The sequence below is a fragment of the Cibotium barometz genome, chromosome 3 (assembly GCF_041138505.1).
Source record: "Cibotium barometz isolate CiBa-2024 chromosome 3, ASM4113850v1, whole genome shotgun sequence".
In the NCBI taxonomy this organism is placed as follows: domain Eukaryota; kingdom Viridiplantae; phylum Streptophyta; class Polypodiopsida; order Cyatheales; family Cibotiaceae; genus Cibotium; species Cibotium barometz.
Window position 1 is genome coordinate 38,638,822 of NC_141048.1, and position 9,556 is coordinate 38,648,377.

Sequence of the window (9,556 nt, forward strand, 5' to 3'; positions counted from 1 at the left end):
AATGTAACTGGATGCCCATCTTGCATCAAAAATCCACCAAGCGCTATAGTAATACTAGCATCTATTACAACTAAGAAGGTTTTTCCAAGCTGAGAAAACTTAAGCACAGGGGCAATAGTCAATGCATGCTTCAAAATCTAAAAACTCTACTCATGTTGTACAATTGATATGAATATTCTACCCTTCTTCAAAATGTCCGTCTCATAGGACTTGCTTTGTGAGAAAATTCAAAAATGAAGATTCGGTAAAAACCTTAAAGTCTAGGAAATCCATGAACTTCTCTAACAGAAATGGGAGTTGGCCATTCCACAATGGCTGTAATCTTCTTGGGATCCATTGAAATACCTTCTTTAGATATAATGTGTCCCAAGTACTCCACTCTATCTTTAAAGAATTCACATTTGGACCTCTTTGCATACAATTTATGCTCTAGCAATATGTGAAATACTTTCCATAGCTTTTCTTTACTTCTGGAAAACACCAATATGTCATCCAAAAATACCAACACAAAGTCATCCAAGTTCTCTTGAAAAATGTGATTCATCACACACTGAAAATTAGGAGGTGCAATTGTTAATCCAAATGGCATCACAACAAATTCATAATGCCCAAAACATGTTCTAAACGAAGTCTTTGCTATATCATTGTCTCTGATGTGAATCTGATGATAACCAGATTGCAAATCAATTTTAGAAAATATGCAACTCCCTGCAAGCCAATCAAAAAGCTCCCCCATTATTGGGAATGGGTACTCATTCTGGATGGTTAATTTATTGATCCCACTGTAATCAACACATAGCCGCATAGTCCCATCCTTCTTCTTTACGAAGAGAATAAGAGCACCCCATGGCGGCACACTAGGCTTACTAAGTCCTTGTTCAACAAATTTTTGTAATTGTATTTTTAGCTCTGCACTTTCCTCCACAGATAAATGATAAGGAGCTCTACATACAGGTTTTGCACCAAGTATGAGCTCTATTTCGTGATTTGCAAATCTATGTGGAGGTAATTTAGTCAAATCATCAAGAAACAAATTTTGAAATTCTTGAAGCATAGGATGATCATCACCCTTTTTCTATTCCTTATTAAGACTTTCTATCAAGCGATTCCACGGCATATACATGACAACCTTTTCTTGTTGTTTTAACAAACTATATAGCAAACATCATGCTAAATTCTACATCACATCTTTGACCCTGTAAGAAATAATCTTTACCATCATCTCCCATTAAGAATTTTTTGAGGTCATTTAGAGGGCCTTGCAAGGAAGTTTGACTGGAATATTCTCTCTAAAAAGGGGCACCGGATAAAATTTTTTGCAAACGAACTCCAAATTTGTCAGACTTCACATATTTAGATTCTACTCTTTAGAAGCTACCCATTGATATATAACACGATAGGGTTCGGAGAAGGGACAAGATAGATACCTAGAAGATTCCTTTTTACCTGAGGAAGATTCACGTTAGATACCTAGAAGATTCCTTTTTGCCTGGGGAAGATTCACGTGAATCTTCCCTAGGCAAAAAGGAATCTTCTAGGTATCTATCTTGTCCCTTCTCCGAACCCTATCGTGTTATATATCAATGGGTAGGTTCTGAAGAGTAGAATCTAAATATGTGAAGTTTGACAAATTTGGAGTTCGTTTGCAAAAACATTTATCCGCCGGTGCCCCTTTTTAGAGGGAATATTCTAGTCAAACTTCCTTACAAAGCCCTCTAAATGACCTCAAAAAAATCCTAATGAATGATGCAAACTTGCTTCTCATGACATAATATTCTAGCCTTTCTTGGCACTAGCCAATCCATCCCTAGAATGGCATCATACCTTCCTAAAGGCAACACATGGAAATCAGCTTTTGACTCTAGGTCACCTATGACAAAAGGCATATTCTTGACATAATCCTTACATGTCTCTTGCTCTCCCGAATCAAGCTCTACCATAAGCTTCTTTTGATAAAATTTAGTTATTCCTAATTGTTTTTTCACGTGGGGTGATAGAAAGAAAACTATGGGTGCTTCCTAAGTCAATCAACACTTGAAAAACACTATTCGTAATATTTATAGGAATTTTAATAATTGAAGCTCAATTTTTGGCCTTTACCTGCATGAACAACAGCATTGACATGTACATATTCTTCAATCTCCTTGGCCATAGTTGAAGCAGCTTTTCTTGTTGCTCCACGAGCATTGTCACTACTTGAAAATCCACGTACATTCTCCTGAACATTTTGCCTTGTTTTCTGATCTCTTGTAATTGATTAATCCCTCACGTTCCTCATGTGATGCTAGTTTGTTTTTGCACTCATAAGTTTTGTGACCCTTTTGTAAACAACGTAAACATAGGTCTTCATGTCGCACCTTTTCTACCATCTCTGGGGACAAATATGTGAAAGGCTGATTACCAACAAATACGTGAAAGGATGATTACCATTCTTCTTCTTGTAAGTTTGCATTCCCTTATTCTGCATAAAATTTCCCTTCTTATCATAAAACAGATTTGATCTCTTTCTTTTATTTCCAAATAGAGGACTTAGAGTCGACTTGGTCTACTTGGTTGAGATTGTAGGAAGTGAGTGCATTACTGTATGGATAGAAAGATTCATGTCGGTTCTACTCAGGCCCAGAGGAGAGGAATACTTGTGAATAGGGGAATAAGAGAGTTCTACTCAGGCCTAGAGGAGAGGAATACTTCTGAATGAATAGGGGAATAAGAGAGTTAAGTGAGTAGTTCATGATAAGAGTTCTTACTAAAGCATTGTAATATAATACTCAAGAATGGATTGGTCTTTCTCTTAATTGTTTTCTCTCTATTCATCTCTATCTATTTAATGTTCAATTTTGTGTTAAGTTTGGTCCTGTCTAGACATGGATTGGTCTTTCTCTTTCTCTATTGTTTTCTCTCTATTCATCTCTGTCCAATTGACTTGCTGATTTTTAGCATTTGTATTTAATGTTTATAAGTGGGAAATACTTGGAGGGCATAAAAGATTACCTTTGGTCACAAATTGAGTGATTTTAGAGATGTCAATTTTGTTTTATACCTATTTTGTGCTATCATTTGTAATTGATTTCTATACCTACTTAACCATGTTAGATAATGTATAGGAGAGTCAATGTGGGTAGTTTAGACTAAAGGAAACTTGTAAGGGGGTTTCCATACTAAACATAGCCACCAACAAGCACTTGAAATAGGGCCCAGACACCAAATTGATCCATAGTTTTCTCCTTACCCAGAGCACATGGGTAGGCACATAACTATCTCAATTTGTAACTGAAGGTTGTAAGAAATTATATTATTATTCATTCTAAACTTCTTGATGTAGTTCAATGATGTTTATTATGTTAATCCTAGTTTTTCTTTTGTGTTTTCTTACAAGTACTTTCAACAACCCTCTTTTGACTTATAGTTGGGAAACAAGAAGAGACATGGGGAGATAGGGTCTTATGTTAAAGATATAGGAAAATACTTTGATGAATAAAAATCTCATTTTTCATAGGCAAAAACAATCAAGCTACACAAGAGTTAAAGGCACTTTTGTCTTTATTGCATCCTTACTCTCTTTCCTATCTATTACTACTCGCATTTACTATTGGGCTCAGTAGTGTATTGATTCATATGATCACGGTAATGTTTTGATGAACATTAGGAAATATGATCATATATGGGGAGATGTTCAAATCTAATGATTGGAATTCTCAAGTATGCATGGATTTTCATAGTTGCTAAAAAATATTAAAAGATAATTTTAACATGTTTGGGAAATCCTAATTCCCACTTTGTAAAGTTTCACAAATGTAGACCACAGTGAACCCTCTCTTTTGTCAGAACCACTCATGTGACATATCTTTGATTCCAAGGCCTCCCCAGAGAGGCAGGCAGAGGGGAAGCGAGGAGGTGTGCAAAAAAGGGGAGTGGTAATGGAAGGGGAGAGGAGTTCAAGAATGAAGGGGGGGAGAGGTGATGGGGAAACTCTATGGTGGGAGCTGGAGCTCGCACTAGGTATTTATTAGAGGCTATTAGTGTTAGAGTAATATTTTTTCTAACTCCTATTTCACATTATAGGTCTACTCTATTTTCAACCCACCAACACCTCCCCGAATCTTGAGTTAAAACATTTTCTTGCTTATTTTTATTTTTATGAAGGGTGCCATAGTCTAGGATTATTTCCCATTATACATAGACTAAGCTCATAGGAGTTTTAACTATTTATGTTTATACATTGGTAGATGCAAAACAACTTGCAATGATATGATGTTGTGGTCTAGGATGAATTTTTGATTATACATAAACTATGCATATGGGTTTTAACTAAGTTTTAGTGTGATGCTACATGTAAACCAGGACTAGATATCCCTGTACTCTTTATAAGGATATTACATCGAGTTATATCTTATTTTTTGTGAAAAAATGTTACCTTATAACAACATATAATCAATGTTCATTTGTTTAAATGCCTATAGCTTAATTTGATTTTGCATTACAACGGTGTATTGAAAATCTCCTTGAAAGGGTTCAGGAATAAGGATGGATTATTATTTCTAGAGGCCATGATTGTTAATTATCATAAGTAACTACATTCCTAAAACCATAACATCTTTGTTTCTTCAAATCTAAGTTTCACCACCAGTGTTAGCGTTGTTGTGTTTTAGGATCATGTTACTACAAAAACCATGTCCATATGTATCAAAAAAGCAATAGAAATGTGAGAGTAGAGGGTGAAGCTATAAGGGACAATATTAATCGGAATGCATGAGACTCTATTTGTGTTTTTGGTGGTGAAGATGATGACATGGAACATCATATTTATTAGATGAGGACCGTGATGCAGTCCCAATTCCAGTGGACGCAATGTCACTTCTTATGGATTGGCTTCTAGGGACCTCTACTTTAGGAAGAGCATCGGAATGTGGTAGCTCAGTAGGGCCCTCATTGAACGAAGTGGGTAGAATATCCACATGGACACTCTTTGGGAGGGTAGGGTCTACATTAGATGTGAATGGCGAATCTACTACCCCTCCTTCCTCATTTACCTCGCTTGTCGCATGTTCAGAGCGTGTAGCTCTACTAAAGGTCTCTATTAGAAGACTAAACATGCTAGATCCGGGTTGTGGGGCCCACACTGGCATGTTTTGGCTTGTCTCCTCAGGGTTCTTGGTAGGGTGCCCTTCCATGGCTTCTGAGTCAGAGGATGAGTCACTATCCACTATTCGTGGATCTTGGGTTGCACTCCCTTGGGTTCCAGCCGAAGGCCAAGATGCTAACGTGGAGGGATGGTGTGAGCCTGCGTAGACTGAAACGCTTTCTAGTGGTTCAGGCTCTCCCTCCATGCTCAGATGAGCTCACATCGGTCGGAATGTCCGATGAGTAGTGCTCACGTCCACCCTCTGCAGCGGCGGCCGGTGGATCATCAGCAGCTTGTGCCTGTTCAAGTAATATATAGTATATAAGTATATATATATGTAATTCAATAAACCAAAACCATTCGTTTAGAATTTTCAAGTACCTGTCGACCGTATGGTCTCATGGCCATCTCAAACTGCGCGTCCGTAATACGTCCCTCGGCTCTGAAGATGGCCCACATGTCACGTGTGCTATGCCGGCGAGCATACACAGTATCGTGGGTTGTGGGCTTCCTCCCCGTAACCCGTCGCTGTATCATAATCAACACAATTTGTAAGATTAAAACAATCATAGAATCAATGAATTAAGTAAACAATCAAATAAAGTGGCAAGATACTTACGAACTCTGCCTCCCATGACTCGACGCCGCCAGATCCGAAATGCGAAGATCCAATGGTCTCCATCTGGATCCGTTGTGCCTCCACATGCTGCCTGCTCTTCACGCCACCCTCTGCTCGTTTCTTTGCCTCCTTCCACTCGTGTTTGTGCGCAGTGGCAGGTTTCTCGGCAGGATAGCCACCCGCAGCTACATTTAGCCGGTCATCGTACGCGAGTTTTTTAAGGTGAGATCTTTTATTACTTAAGATCTCCCTTATTCGCGTCCTTCCCCATACATCCGAGAATGTAGCATGTGGGGGATTGGGGTACCGACTATGTACAGCCTCTATCACCTCCCCAACTAATCGGCTATTTTGATCTTTAAATTTAATAAAACAATTTCTATATGAGTTTGATACTACCCCACGCATGTACTCCATTACCTCCCTCCCCCTCGCATCCATCACTATCCCGCCCCTATCCGTCACATCATAGCAGACCACTCTCTCCATCTCTCTCATCTCCTCCTCTTCCGAACTGTCTCCTCTAACTCTTCTCCCTCTATCTCCTCTCTCACTGCGTGCCCTACTACCTCCCCCACCTCCCCCACCTCCCCCACCAAAGCACCCGCCGCATCCTCCACTCCCACTCTTCCTACTGCTGCGGGTGGAGTCACGACTGGGGGATTGTCTACGTGACGGTGGTTGAGCCCTGACGTGACGGTGGCTCTGAGGGAGCACGTGATGGTGGCTGTGAGGGTGTACGTGAGTGTGTCTGGGACGAGGTATGTCTCCTCGGTGGACGTGGAAGAGGAGAAGCTGCATGCGGTCTCGTCGGACTCGGAGGAATAGACGGCACTGGAGTGCCCTGGATACTCGCGGTAGGGGTGTATACACCAGGCAGGGAAGGAGGGGGATGGGCATACATAAACTCTGTAAGCTCAACCGGACCAGGATGGCGCCCAAAATGATTCAGCATCTCCATCAGCCAATTGCTGTACGCAAATGGATCGGATGAAGAACCTGGAATATCCATAAAGAACCTGCAACAAACATCTTCATGTACATCATGCGCTGTCTCTTGACTCACACAAATATCATCATTCAAGTCAGTTGTGTTGCCTGCAAATCATGAATTCTGAAACGCAGTCTCTGCAGAAACGCGTGTATACACCCGTCAAAAAACGCGTGTATACACCCATCCAGAAACGCGTGTATATCCGCGTGAACAGACTCTGCAGACAGATTACACGCGCTTTTACACGCGTTTCTACACGCGACCTGCGAAATTTTTTTTTCAAAAAGACCGATCCCCGACAAAGACAGAGTGTCCTTATAAAAGGACTATTGTCGCCCCTGTCAGGATCATTCACCCAATCGTGTGCAAATAGCATAAACAAAAGGACGGAGACAAACCCAAAGAGCAAAGAGCAAATAGCATAAACAAATCTGAGGAAAGAGACAAGGCACAGGACAAAGTGACTCACCTCTGAAAAAGTGAGTCTTCTCTGCTCCTTCTCTGCTCCCTCCTTCTCCCGTGTGTGTGCTCCTTTCTCTGCTCCCTCCTTGCTGTTGGAAGAGGCGAAAACAGGCGAAAACGCAAGTAGTGTTGATTTGTTTGTTCAAAATCTATATTTGGGGAAGGCGGGCTATTTTTAGTTTGAACATACCGCCGCGTTTATATTCGCGTTTATAAACGCGTGTATATTCGCGTGTATGGATTTTAGCTGCGTTTATACACGCGTTGCAGAAATTACCCGCGTTAATACACGCGATTTTTAGGAAGAAGCCGCGTTAATACACGCAATTTTTAGGAAATAGCCGCGTCAATACACGCGATTTTTGTGCTTTCATTAGAAACATATTATGATTTTGTGTTTTCTGATTCGTACACAGGATGTCATCAACCTCTTCAAGCAGTTCTGGGGAAGATGAGACAATGCGTCATCGTAATCGCGATGTGTGGTTGGGACAACGGATCAAATGTATGTGTAATCGATGTCAAGGATGCATTGTACGAGCACGTCGAATTACCTTGAATCACATCTCCATGTATGGAGAATGGAATCAAACAGGTTTAGAGGTGAGTAGATGTAAATTGATGGTATTCAAATGACTCATGGTATCCAAATTAAATTAATAGAGTTGTAATATATAAACTCTAATTGAAGCAGGATGCAGTACCACACCCTAACATGGTACCCTACGCGCGACGAGAGCACGTGAAGCGTCGACGAGATGATGCTAGAGCTTCGGGATCTATTGTCAGAGATGAGTGGGAAAGGGATGACAATAGCCCTGCACCCCACGAAGTTGTGGAAGAGGAGGTGCTTGATGATATGGTGCGGAATCTTTTTAAGGATGATCCCAAAGGTATGGACGACGATGATATGGAACAAGAGCATCTTTATAAGGCTTCATCGACACCGGTGTTTGAAGGGTGCACATTCTCAGTTTTACATGCTTCACTTGAACTACTTAATATACAAACAGTTTATGGATGGAGCAATGCAAGTCTTGATGCATTGTTGAAGTAAGCATTCTAACTTACAAATTTGAATTAGTGGTTTAAGGTTTAGGATTTAAGACTAATTATAATTGATGATATTGGATGCAGGCTATTATCAAACATGCTTCCAAAGGAAAATAGGCTACCCACCTCAAGAGACATAGCGAGGCGCTATGTGACATCTCTTGGAGGACTGGATTATGATAAAATACATGCATGCGTCAATGATTGCATTCTCTTTCGTGGGACGCATAAGGAGGCTCTACATTGTTCCACTTGTGGTGAAGCAAGGTACAGAACAGATATGAAGAGTTTTGATGTACCTCGTAAAGTCTTGCGACACTTTCCTATAATTCCTCGCATCAAACAAATGTTCAAGTGCAAATCCATAGCAGAGCTCATGTCATGGCATTCCTCACATCGATCGGATGATGGCATGTGGAGAATTCCCGCAGACACTCCTGCTTGGAAGCATATTGAAGATGAGTGGCCCAGCTTTAAAACAGAGCCCAGAAACTTGAGACTTGGCCTGGGTATGGATGGAGTGAATCCATTTGGTTTCAAAAGCACCGCATACAGCGTGTGGCCAGTTGTGTTGGTGAATTACAACCTTCCACCATCAATGGCGATCAAGAAGGGACATCTTATGTTATCCCTTCTAATTCCAGGGAAACATAAAGTCAAGCATATGGATGTTTATCTTGAACCACTGATTGATGAGTTGGAGGAACTATGGAGAGGTGTTGCGGTGCTGGACATTAGTAGGCCTCCCTCCTCTCGACACTTCGACTTAAAAGCAGTGTTGATGTGGACAATGCATGACTTTCCAGGATACAGCGATTGTTCTGGTAAGAATTCTAATTACCTCCCTACTCTTTTACTATTGGCTATATATATTAATTAGACGGTTTGACTTCATTATTCTAACTTTTATTTATATTTTAACAGGTTTGAAAACATCGGGTAAACATGCATGTCCTATTTGTGGCCCTTCGTTAGTACATGAGTATGCTGACGGTTTGTGTAAGACTATATTCGATAATCATCATCGATTTCTCCCCTCAGATCATCCTAAATATGTTGCTAGTAAGAGTAACATTCCTCCACAAACACTTCGTGCAAAAGATTGGAAGCGTATTTGGGAGTCTACAACTATTCTTCCTCCAGATGGCATGAATAGGTATAGTGATGTTTTTTCAATCTTGTTTTGTGTAGTCTCTAATTGGATTAAAGGTCACATAGAGCAATCCCTTGTGTAGGTACTCCATTTTTTTTCGGCTGCCATATTGGACCCATCTAAAGATCAACCATCTTCTTGATCCCATGCACA